Raw genomic sequence first — 14,316 nt, 5'->3', positions numbered from 1 at the left:
AAATTTCTCTCTTTAAACCATTTAGAATATATATATATATATATATATATTTTTTTTTTTTTTGCTTTAAAATTATTTCTTTTAAACTCAAAATTAAATATATATTTCATAAGGTTTCCTAATTTACTTTTTTTTATAATAACCCATGTCGATTTCGCTAAAAAAATCCTACGATGTAATTTAGAAATTTCTGAGAGTTCGTTATTTCTAGATTTTTTAGGTGAGGGATCAATATCTTTGGGAGTCCGAGATTTGATCTCGAGAAAAAAATAAATTTAATCAATGTTTTAAAAAAAACTTTATTCGAAGACTAACCTATGATAGAATTTGAGAAATTGTAATAATTTCTCATTCTCTTGAGGTAAGAAATTTTTCCTCAATATAGTCTAATTAATGAGTGTATCCCACTTATTTTATGGGATCATTGCTTCAAGTATTGAAGTGGTGAGCAATGAAATAAGACATAATTTTTTTAAAAAAATGAACATTACTCAAGACATAAAATTTGGCCACCGTTTTCTAAACGGGTGTTATGGGGTGCTAACACCTTTCCCGTACACAAATGACTCTCAAACTCAACTCTAATTTTTTCGTAGACCAGTTTTTTTATTTTATTTAAAATGATTTACTTCATTTCGGTGTTCAATCCTACCATAAAAAAAATTGGTAAAAAAGATTGGTGGCAACTCCCTTTTTTTCTTTTTTAAAATTAAAACCTTTTTAAGTACATCGGTCGCTCCATGTCATCTCGGATACGTGGCGATAGTGTATATATATATTTTCTCAAGGATAATCTCAAAAAGATAACAATATAAGATTCCTAAGGTAAAAGAGGATCTTTTATCTTTTTGGAATTAAATAACTCATTAATAAAAGATAATCTCATAAAATCTTTTTGACAAAATCCCAACAAAATAAAAATAAATTTGTAAAAATGGACCCAAAAACAAGGGTTTAATGTCGGTTTTAAACTGACATTATTGGGGATCTATAATGTCGGTTATAAACCAACATTGTTGGCCTCTTTAATGTCAGTTTTAAAACAACATTGAAGCCCTACCAACATTAAAGGGCTTCAATAACACTACCAAAGATGTTAGTTTAGGCCTTTAATATCATTTTAAAAACGACATTAAAGGCCTTTAATAACGCTAGCAAAGACGTCGGTTGCCAACCGACATTAAAGGTCAAATTTCTTCTAGTGATCATATATAAGATATAAAGCATGAGTGTATCGAACATCAATTGGTAAATATTTGAAGTAAGACATGAATGTATCAACATTACATCTAACACCCATCAACATTCCAAGTGTATCAACAAAAATATCTAATATCAATTAACGCTTAATCAACGATCATAAATTTTAACCATAAGAGAATTTTGAACCTTCGGTTATATTAGTTCTTTTTTAGTATTTCAAATATATAGCAATTAAAAGTGTATTGAAAGAGAAATTCTACTTTTACGTCTGCTCGTGGGGAATTTTGTTACATTTAGTTTTATGACTTTCCTAATTTTGGGTTGGGCCAATTGTCCTTTTAATTAAGTTTGCAAAACTTAAAAACGGTAGAAAGATACTAAATTTTAATAAGTTTTTGTTTTGGTATTTGTTGCAACTATCTCATATTATTTCTACTATTTTAAGTTTACAACATTTTATTATAAACTATGGTATATTATTCATTCAAAAACACACACACACAAATCTTCCAAATAATATAATATTCACCCAACTCGAGATCGGATATGGTGATGCCCTCAACAAAGTTCGCTCTCTTGTTCCTTATGTTCTTCATTATCTCAGGTATATGAATCCATTTGATTGTTTATGGCCAATATTTTTTTTCTTTTTGCAATAGTTATCTTATTGTATGAGAATTTAACGATTACATTACTACTGAAACAGTATTTGTGTTAGATGCCAGAAATGTTGTAAACATTCTATGCAAAAGTCGTATCGATTGTTCTGATCCATGGGACTGTGATTGCAAGCTCAACCTATGTTTTTGCCACCCACATGGATTGGAAAAGAAATTTCTTCACAAAGCCTCTCCCGAATATTTGGGAGAAAAAAAGTGTAACGACCCAACTTTCCGGACTAAGCTGAGGTCACTACCAAATACCAAAACTCGACCATTCAACATAAAATTTAAAACGGACCAGTTACGATTCATTAAAAGCATTAGAAATATTACAAAAAGACGGTTTCGGGCCCTATTTTAAACCAATCATAAAAAGTCTCAAATAAAGATTCAAGTCATCAGTTCAAAAGCACAAGTCAAATATTCTGACAAAATACATAGCGGAAGCGATAAGAAAACCAGACGCGTCCATATGGCCTTCACGCGTCCTTCCTGCCTCTCGTCGATCTGCCCCTCGCTGTGCCCTTACCTGAAAAGTTTAAGAAGAGAAAAGGGTGAGTATAAACATACCCAGTAAGGGACCCACTACTGGGCCCGTTAGGGGTCAACAGTTAACTTCCTATTCAGGGGTACCCTACATAACAGTCTAGTGGTCCCGTAGAACGCACACATCAGTCTAGTGCTCCCGAAGGATGCACATATCAGTCTAGTGCTCCCGAAGGATGCACGCATCAGTCTAGTGCTCCCGAAGGATGCACACATCAGTCTAGTGCTCCCGAAGGATGCACACATCAGTCTAGTGCTCCCGAAGGATGCACACATCAGTCTAGTGCTCCCGAAGGATGCACACATCAGTCTAGTGCTCCCGAAGGATGCACACATCAGTCTAGTGCTCCCGAAGGATGCACATATCCGTAAGGCACACTACCCCATAGATGAAGCTAACCGTTACCCCTCGGTCTATACTAAATCGTCTACCACAGTCATACCACAATCATCAATCATTTTACAATTTCTCTAAAGGCTTTACTGGCCAGGTAGTATAAGCTTAAACCGTTACACCCTCTGTTGTTATACGCGCCAACTATTCGTATACCATTATGGGAGAGCCCCAAGACTCAAACAGCTAAATAACCAACTGAACTCACTGTCCTTCCCCGTCTAATCCCATGATCATCGTCCATCAATCTAAAATTTCAATCTACAATTAGCGGTTGCAGTTCAGTTACATCAGACAGAAACATAATAACAGTGCTTAACAGTCAACACAGATACACTTATTCAGTATAGTCACTAACGTAAAATCCCCCGTGGATTACTACGTTTCCGGCCTCGACCCGAGGTCCAGTAGTAGGAAAACCCTTACCTGATACTCGGTTATGCCCATCGATCGAATCCACGCTCAACAGATCCACCTACGAAACACGAAGGTTTTAGTTGATGACTTTAGTAGAAGTCGTTTTAAAAAGGTCAGAAGCGACATCCGTTGACTTACCCAAGGAAAGGAAAACTACCTCCAAACAAGCCTACTGCGAGACCCGAGAACTCAAACGTCAACCCTGTACTACCTTCAAGGGAGAAAAGTAGGGCCACAACTTATTCCAATATTCAAACTCTAATCGGATGTAGCAACATTAGGGAATTCATCGAAAACAATCCTTACCGAAGACTCACCGTGACCCGGAGCGGAGGAAGGAAGGCTTAAGTGGCTTGGTGAAACAAAGAGCTCGGCTCGGCTTGAAGGCGTTCGGCTCGGCTCGGCTCGGCTCGGCTTGGCCTCGGCTCGGCTCGGCTTGGTCTTGGCTCACAGCTCGGCTTGTGGCTCGGCTCAACTCGGCTCGCGGCTCGGCTCACTCGGCTCGCGGCTCGGCTCGCGGCTCGGCTCGCGGCTCGGCTCGTGGCTCGGCTCCCTCGGCTCACTCGGCTCGGCTTACTCAGCTCGGCTCACCCGGATTTGTGTGTGGCTCGGACTGGAAGCGGGTCTCGGGTTAAAGGCGGGTTCTCGGTCGGGTTGGACGAAAACGGCAGCCACGGTTTGAATGGTTTCTCCTCCGGCGGACGACGGCTGCGGCGGCTTCGCAGACGACATACAAGGACGGCAGCTGACTGCTTCGTGGAGAAGCGACGAGCGGCGGCAGCTCCGTTGTTGTGTGAGGCCGAGAAGGAATCGGAAATGGATGGGGAGCCGCGGCGGACGACGGTGGAGATTTGAAGCTGCCGACGATGGAAACGGAAACGGAGATGGAGATGAAGAGAGATGGTGACGCGTGCGGAAGAGAGAAACGGAGAGAGTCGCGGCGGAAGAGAAAGACGGAGAGGGTGGCGGCGGAAGAGAAAGTCGGAAAAACGGGGGGGGGGGGAGGGGGGGGTGCGTTCGCGCGCGCCTCTCTTAGGGTTTTCTTCTCCTCTCCCTTTTTTTTTATATATAAATATATATATATATATATATATAAATTAAATAATAATAATTATTATTAATAATAAAATATTAATATTAAGTAATTATAATAATAATAATTATTAATATATATATTATATAAAAATAATAATAATTTATAATAAATATTAGTATTAAATAATTAAAATAATATTAAATAATAATATTAGTATTAATATTAAATAAATAAGAAAAAAGTTATTAATATTAAAACTAAAATGATAAAATACCTAATAATAATAATATAATTACTATTATATTATTATTTTATCGTTTTACAAAAATCTTAAATTGCCGAAAATTCACATGATTTACTAAAATTTACCTCGATCTTCGGGGCGTTACAAAAAGATAACACCGCTCCTCAAAAATTGAATGGAAAATATTAACATTTATTCTCCACTCCCAATTTAGATCTACCTACATAGCTCATAAATCGAAAAAATGTATTTTTACTACAATACACATAAATAATATACTATATTATATTTCTCTACAAGAATAATAATATGTGATGCATTAATAATCAATTAATCAATCTCACGTCTATATACTCTAACATTAATATCTTCTTGTGATCCAAAGGTTGTGTATTACTATTACATGAATTCAAGAATTATAATAACACTATACCTATAAAGATCTGATAACAACATTTTCGAATTAATCATATTCTCGATCACATAGATGAATGAATATTTTAATTCGTTATGCTATATTTGAAAATATCCCTATAAAAAATAAAAACGAAATCAAGAATAATTTTTTGAACTTACCAATATGATCATTCATTATCTCTCCCAAATGATTTTTTTTGGTATTTGTTGCAACTATCCCATATAATTTCTACAATTTTAAGTTTACAACATTTTATTATAAACTATGGTATATTATTGTAAGCCTCATTTCGTTCTCTTCTACTTTATCTATTTATTTAATATCTCCTTAAGATTTATTCGTGTGATCAGAAAATTTTAGAACTACAGTTATGGAGTTTCAAAACTTAAATTGTTTTGTATAGGTGTTGAAAAGAATGAAGGAGGGTAAAAAGGAAGTTTAAGTTTGAAGAGATGGGCATTTTTGTCATTCCCTTTTTTTTATTAAGCTTTTATAAAAAAAGAAAGAAAAAAAAACAGACAAGATTTTTCTTCTTCTTCTTCTTCTCCTCCTTCTTTTTCTTCGTCTTCTTCATTCTTCTAGAGAGACCGACGACACCCCCCTCTCTTTCGAAAATCTCTTCGTCGCTGACCAAAGAGCTGCCACCATTTCGTCTCTTCTTGACCATCAAAACCAACGGCCACCCGATGTTCGTTTATGCGCTACCCATTACTAATTTTTGAGCTCCAAACGCCGGGTTCGTTGAGCCACACACCGACCAGCCGCCGCCCAACCATCGAACACCACATTGGTTGCTACTTTGCGTCGTACTGGGCCACCCTCTGTCATCGCTAGCCTCACTGAATTTAGAAGTTGAGGTCAGTTTTAGTTGTTTGACGAGTTTTGTGGTTTGGTTTAATTGAAGATCTATAATACTCAGTAGCTTTTGGCTTCGAATGACTAGTTTTTATCACGTTTGATGTAAGTTTGAAGAGTTGTCGTGTTGATTAGCTGTTGTCCAGCGGGTTCGATAAGGATTTTGTCAAGATTTAAGTAATTAGTAAAGGTGAGATTATTATGTTTGTGAATAGAGTGTTGGATAAGATTCTATGCTTTATGGAGTGGGTCTTGAATACCCATTAAATTTAAGTGTTAAAAATTGAATAGCCCATGATGGTGGATGCTTGTTTTCGAATTAGGAAGTCGATAGGGTGCTGTCCATTAAGATTAAGGCTACTTTGGTAAGTGTTTCGTAAGATTTTGGGTAATTTCGGTAAGTTTTGTGAATACCCATTAGTTTTAACATAAACTTGATATTACCCATAAGGTTATGTATGAAAGATGGGAGGTTCTGTGAAATTGATTAGAAAAGAAACTTCTTCACAAAGCCTTTCCTGAATATTTGAGAGAGGAAAAGACAACGCTCCTAGAAAATTAACATATGTTCTCCACCCAAAATTTAGATCTACATACATAGCTCATAAATCGAAAGAAATGTATTTTACTACGATACACATAAATAGTATATGACTATATAATTTCTCTACAAGAACAGTAATATATGACAGAATAAATAATCAATTCATCGATGTTACGTTTGTATACTCTAATATTAATATCTTCTAGTGATATAAAAGGTTGTGTATTGTTATTAGATGAATTCAAACTCGAAGGGGACCTGGAACTTTAGAAAAGAACTTGATTTTCATATTCAAATCTACGAAGAAGAAATATAATTACAATATATCTATAAAGATCGATAACAACATTTTGGAATTAATAAAATTCTGGATCACATAGATGAATGTATATTTTGGTTCATGGTGCTATATTTGAAAATACCCCTATAAAAAATAGAAAAAAAATCTAGATTTTGGGAACTTTCCATTATGATCATTATCTCTCCCAAATGATTTTTTTCTTAAGATATTCAAATTAATTAATTCTACAACATGAACTTGCAAATGAAACTACATTGTAGTTATCTATTTTCTTTCATTTTCGTACGATGACTTGTGTCGTTAAGTACAAAGGTTGAATTTAAGTGTGTTAAATCAATAAGAGAAAAAATAATAATAATAATAACTAACAACTCAACCTAAAACATTTGAATAGGAAAACAAAAAGATAGGTGATGTTAGAAAAACTTCCCACTACTAATGAATTAAAAGAAACAATAAAATTAGGAAAAACAAAAAAATTCGTAGAACACTCTAAAACTATAGAAAAACTACTAACCATACGAAAAAAAATATTCTATAAGAAATTTTTACAACCACATATAAAATAGTTCTCTTTTTTATTTTAATTACAAGAATAATCTCTCAAAGTTTTTGAATCATTCATCTGCGTCCCTTGTGACTTCGCAACGTCATTCTTGCTTTTCTTGAATGTTTCAAAGAAAAAAAGTTGTCCCCACAAACCAACTTGTGTTCTTTTAGCATGTTTTATCCTCACTCACAGCCAATCTTAGAAATAGATCTTTCAAGACCACTCAACATAGAATTACTCTAGAACACACATAACTTTGAAGTTTCTATGATTGAGCCACCGAAAGGAAAGGTACACCTTATGGGTATAGGTAATAACTTTCATTTCTTTTAAGCCTTTCTCAACATTACTTTCTTGTTCTCAGAATCTGAACTCTCATTTAGATATAATATCGATTTATAAGTGATTTTTTAGTTAAATGGTATAAGCAATACAACAAAGAAGGGAAAACTATCAAGCAAAGAAAAAAATAATAAATAGAAAAGCAACTAGGTCGAGTGGACGAAATAGCCTTTAAGGAAATGGAAAATGGTTAATTTGGCTTTGAACTAAAATAGCCTGATTAGTCTAGGCATGCCTTCTTCGATCATTTGGTGAATGGATGATTTGAGTAAAAAGCTTGCACCAATCACTTTGGACTCAATCTTGGCCAAGCCTCGAAATTTGATGAACAAAGCATGCCAAATGTGTGTCATTTAGCTTAAGAGATAACCTAAGCTTATCCAGGACGATTATGAAACTCATATCCTAATCCTAGTTGGACTAAGATAAAATTCATATCAAATCTCCTACAAATACATCGTTTTATGACTTCATATGAGATATCTAAGAACTTCTAACTTCTTTATTTTGTAGTTCACGTCTCCGACTAATTAGAGCGCATTTTTATTTGTCTTACAAGTCATGTCTTATCCAAATTGCAAATTATAAATTTATTTTGTATTTGTCTACTACCACCACCATCATTATATATAACGACAAATCAACATTCAATCTGCTGTAACTTACTTTTGAAATAAAGCATAAATGTTTCCTTTTATAAACATGATATTTTAAGGGTACCAGTCATATATAAGATATAAGAGATGAGTGTATTAGACATCGACATGAACGTACGTATCAACATTATATTTAACATCTATCAACATTAAAAGTGTATCAACAATATATCTAATACCAACCACTACTTAATCATCCATCACACATTTTAAATTTTGGACCTTTCATTATTTTAGTTTTTTCTTTTTTTTTTCTTTTTTCTTTTTTTTTTTTTTTTTTTTTTTTTTTTGCATTTCAAAAGTATAGTAATTAAAATTATCGATGTAAACGGGTCGGGTTGGATTAGGAGACATTCTCAACCCAATCTATATTTCTAGGTTGGTTGGGTTGCCAACCCGAATTAAGTTTCCAACCCAACCCATAAAATATGGGTTGTTGGGTTGCATTATTATTATTATTATTTTTTTTCGTTTCTAAATTTTAATGTTTGTAAATGGAAATCATCAAGCATAAATCAAATATGTTTCACATCAAGTTAAGCAAAAAAAAAAACTATATATATACATACACATACATATATATTAATTCAGGTTGGGTTGGATTGGGTTAACCCAAATTTTCAACCCTCCAACCCGAGACTCAACCCAACCCGAACAAAATCAAAATTTTTCAACCCAATCAAACCCACATTTTAAACTAACCGAACCTAACTTATATAATGTGAGTTGGTTAGTCGTCCAAGTTGTTCGGTTACTCAGATTATTCTTACACCCCTAATTAAAAGTGTATGGAAAGAGAATTTCTACTTTTACGTTTGCTCACAGAGAATTTTGTTGCATTTAGTTTTATGACTTTCTTAATTTTGGATTTTGGGCCAACTTTCTTTGGTTTTGCTAAGTTTGCAAAACCTAAAATCTAAAAATGGTAAAACATATACTAAATTTAATCAGTTTTGCTTTGTTATTAATCGTTTGCAACTATCCCATATAATTTCTTCCACTTTAAGCTACAACATTTTACTATAAATTATGATATATTATTCATTCAAAAGCACACAAACAAATACAAATCTTCTAAATCATAATTATACTAACCCACTAGACATTTGAACATGGTGAAGTCCTCAACAAAGTTCGCTATGTTGTTCTTAATGTTCTTCATTATCTCAGGTATATATATAAATTCATTCCAACTGTTTATAGATAATATTTTTTTTCTTTTTGCGATGGTTATCTTATATTATGACAATTAACAATTAAAATATTTCAGAAACGTTCGTGGCAGATGCCAGAAATGTCGTAAACATTCCATGCAATAGTCGTATTGATTGTTCTGATCCATGGGACTGTGACTGCAAGCTCAACCTATGTTTTTGCCACCCACATGGATTGGAAAAGGAATTTCTTCATAAAGCCTCTCTCAAATATTTGGGAGAAGAAAAGACAACACCGCTCCTTAAAAATTGAATTGAAATTATTAACATATATTCTCCACTCTCAAATTAGATCTACCTACACAGCTCATATATCGAAAGAAATGTATTTTTACTACAATACACATAAATAATATATGACTATATTTCTCTACAATAACAATAATATATGACGCACATAAATAATCAATTCATCAATCTTATATCTATATACTCTAACGTTAATATCTTCTATTGATCCTAAGGTTGTGTATTGTTATTAGATGAATTCAAGAAATATAGTTAAACTATATCTATATAAAGATTGATAACAACATTTTGGAATTAATCAAAGTCTAGATCTCATATAGTATATTTTGGCTGATCATTATGCTATATTTGAAAATACCCATATAAAAAATAGAAAAAATCAAAATTTTTGGGAACTTTCCATTATGATCCTTCGTTATCCCTCCCAAATGATTTGTTTTTAAAAGATATTCAAAATTATTCTACAATATAAACGAGCAAATGAAACGACACTGAGGGTGTTTGAGTCTTGGGGCTCTTCCATAATGGTATACGAATAGTTGACGCGTACAGCAACTGAGGGTGTAACGGTCTAAGCTTATACTACCTGGCCAGTAAAGCCTTTAGGGAAATTGTAAAATGATTGATGATTGTGGTATGACTGTGGTAGACGATTTAGTATAGACCGAGGGGTAACGGTTAGCTTTATCTATGGGGTAGTGTGCCTTACTTATATGTGCATCCTTCGGGAGCACTAGACTGATGTGTGCATCCTCCGGGAGCACTAGACTGATATGTGCATCCTTCGGGAGCACTAGACTGATATGTGCGTCCTTCGGGAGCACTAGACTGATGTGTGCATCCTTCGGGAGCACTAGACTGATATGTGCAACCTTCGGGAGCACTAGACTGAGATGTGCATCCTTCGGGAGCACTAGACTGAGATGTGCGTTCTACGGGACCACTAGACTGTTATGTAGGGTACCCCTGAATAGGAAGTTAACTGTTGTCCCCTAACGGGCCCAGTAGTGGGTCCCTTACTGGGTATGTTTATATTCACCCTTTTCTCTTCTTAAACTTTTCAGGTAAGGGCACAGCGAGGGGCAGACCGACGAGAGGCAGGAAGGACGCGTGAAGGCCATATGGACGCGTCTGGTTTTCTTATCGCTTCCGCTATGTATTTTGTCAGAATATTTGACTTGTGATTTTGAACTGATGACTTGAGTTTTTATTTGAGACTTTTTATGATTGATTTAAAATAGGGCCCGAAACTGTCTTTTTGTAAGATTTCTAATGCTTTAATGAATCGTAACTGGTCCGTTTTAAATTTTATGTTGAATGGTCGAGTTTTGGTATTTGGTAGTGACCTCAGCTTAGTCCGGAAAGTTGGGTCGTTACACTATTTCCTTTCATTTTCCTATGATAACTTTTATTTTTTCTTAAGTACAGGAATTGAATTTAAGTATGTTAAATCAATAAGAAAAAAGAAACCATATATAACCTAACACCTCAACTTAAAGCATTGTATTGGAAAAAAAAAAGGAAAGGTAATGTTAGAAAAACTTCTCAATATTTATGGAGGAATATTGAGAAATTAGAAAACACAAAAATGTATGAACAATATAAATAATTTGCAAATGAAACTACACTGTAATAATCTATTTTCTTTCATTTTTCCTACGATGACTTGTGTCTTTATTTTAAGTACAAGAGTTTGAATTTAATGTGTTAAATCAATAAGAAAAAAAAACAATAACCTAACAACTTAACCTAAAACATTTGTATAGGAAAAACAAAAAAAACAGGTAATGTTAGAAAAACTCCTCACTACTAATGTAGAATGATTGAGAAATTAAAAGAAAACAATAAAATTAGGATGTAACGACCCAACTCCTTATACTGAGCCAAAGTCATTACTAAATGTAAATAACATGATTTAAGTCATAAAGTTTAGTTAAAATGAACAAAACCTAAGAATTTTATTTATAAAAATCAAATCAGGGTAATGTACGAAATATAAATAAATATTAAAATCCTACTCGGGCCCTATCTACTTTTAAAGAAATGAAATAGTAAATAAAGAAGAAAATAAAACTCAAGTACTAAATGTTTAAAACGGGGTGTAAGCGGAAGCAAAAATCCCTATGGCTTGCCACGGTCACTTCTGGTCGCTCGCCAGCTTGCCCTTGCCCCTACCTCGGCCTCTACCTGAAAAACATGACATGGAGAGAGTGAGTATAAAATACTCAGTAAGGGACCCACTACTAGTCCCACTAGGTGCCTGTTAACTTCCTATTAGAGTCTTGAAAATGGTACCCAATCTCTGGCACGTTCTCGAACACGTGCAACATGCGCTCCCGTAGGAACGAAAATTTGGTCTTCGGTGTCCCAGGGGAGCACCTAGGACATACTGGTTTGTAGTGAACCCGGGGGAAGCACTAAGACAATCGGGCTGCGAGGATTCCGTTGAATCACTCGAATCATATCTATATCCATGCTAGACTGGCGTCCCGTCGGACTACACAGTCCTAAATAGGTGGTGATCCCGAAGGACACCCATGCAGGTACGACTCTAATAGGCTAAGCTAACAGGTACCCTAACCATAGCATACATATACATAATATCATCACGTAATCACATCAGTCTAATCATCATCTCACATCTCATCACAATATCCAACATACAGTCATAACAAGCCACGTCATCACATTACCATGCCATCATATAAAACCACATCATCAGTCACATCATGCTCTCATTAATTTACATGTGTTATACAGTTTAGTCTTTAACATGCATAACTGGAGGTGTATTCGGTCTCATGGTTCTAGTCATAGAGCTAGTAGTAGAAATCTCTTACCTGGAGATTTGATCGACAAGTCCTAACAGCAAGAAAAGTGTGCTTTCCGAGCAGCGAGGCCCTAAATGGTTAGGAACAACAATTAATAACCTATCATTCATGGAAAAGAAGTCCAAGAGTCGTTCGAAGCAACTTACCCAAGATCAAAGTTGCAATAGTTCCCTTTAAGTCGAGAAATCCCATGCTCCAACTTCAAATGGTCCAACCGGCCCTTTCAGAAAAATAATTTAATTTAATCCAAAATAAATTATTTAAAACCAAAATTATTCTTCGTTGGATATGCTAAAAACCCAACCAACTTACCAAAAACTTACCACTGACACTTGGGGAAAGGACCAAAAATTGGGTGGCTCAAAAGGGCTTGGCGGCTCGGCTGGACAAGTAGGGATCGGCTCGGCTTGAAGAAGGCGTCGGCTCAACTTGGGCAGAAGGCGCGGCTCACGCAGGCATGCGACTCGGCTAGTGATAAAGGCGCGGCGCGCGTGCGGTTCGGCGCGGAGAGGGGCGGCTCGGGTCGCGGGTCGGGTTGTCCACACGCGATGATGGAGGAACGGGCACACGGGTCACGATTCCGAGAATCGGACGATGGCTTCGACGGCTGGGCTTTTACAGTGCTCGACAACGGCTTGCAGGCGGCGGAGTTCGGCTGGCGAGATGCGGGTCGACTTCCGATCCGCGAAGGCGATGGCTGGAGAGTGCGGGTCGGCTTCCGATCCGTTAAGGCGACGGCTGGAGAGTGCGATGAGTGGCTGGGCTGCGCGGCTTCGCAACCCTCGACTCGGACGCGACGGTTGGCGGAGAAGCTTCGGCAGCGCGACGGCTGCGATCGGCGGCGAGGGCGGCTGTGCGGCAATTTCTTTTAGGGTTAGCTTCCCTTTTCCTCTTTTTCTTTTGAAGAAGATGATGGATTTTTATGGTGCACGGATCCCAAAGCCTTATTTAAACACCAATTAACCCCACCTTCTCTCTCCTCCTCCAAATCTCACCAAATCCCCATTTTCTCTCCTTTTAAAATAATTCTTTCTTTCTTTTCCCCAATTAAATCCTCACATCTCTCTCCTCAACCAACCAACCTTAATCTTCAACAAATAACTTTACCAAATTTATTTCCAAATAAAACAATTATTATCCAAATCAAAATAATTATAACTCTAAACCTTAATTAATCACAAAGTCAAAAATAATCAAGTTCCTCAAATAAATTCGAAATTTCCATAATTACACTTAAGATAATAAAATGAAAAATCCAATCTGTTGAGGCGTTACATAGGAAACACAAAAAAATTCGTAGAACACTCTAAAACCGTAGAAAAACTACAACCTATAAGAAACAAAACCATTATACATAATAAATTTTTACAACCGCATAGAATAATTCTCTTTTTTATTTTAAATACAAGAATACTCTCTCAAAGTTTTTGGATCATTTCCTTTGTGTCCCCTGACCTCGCAACATAATCCTTGCTTGTCTTGAATGTTTCAAGGATTAAAAGTTGTCCTCACAAACCAACACGTGTTCTTTCAAAATGTTTTGTCCTCACTTACAACCAATCTTAGAAAAAAAAATCTTTGAAGACCATTCAGCATAGATTTGCTCCAAGTTGAACAGACTTAACTTTGAAGTTACTATGATTGAGCCACCAAAAAAAAATAGTGTACATTGTTAGTATAGGTAGTAACTTTCATTTCTTTTAAGCCTTTCTCTACCTTACTTTCTTGTTCTTAGAATCTCTCTCATTTAGATGAGATATCGATTTATTCATGAATCCTCTTAAACTCGAAGCGTTACCTTATGAGATCAAACATAAGAGTGTAGTTACACCTAAGGCACTTTGACACTAAAGC

Source organism: Cucumis melo, chromosome 11 (genome assembly GCF_025177605.1).
Source record: "Cucumis melo cultivar AY chromosome 11, USDA_Cmelo_AY_1.0, whole genome shotgun sequence".
Classification (NCBI taxonomy): Eukaryota; Viridiplantae; Streptophyta; class Magnoliopsida; order Cucurbitales; family Cucurbitaceae; genus Cucumis; species Cucumis melo.
The sequence above is the reverse complement of the archived record's forward strand: the minus strand, read 5'-3'. Positions refer to the sequence as shown.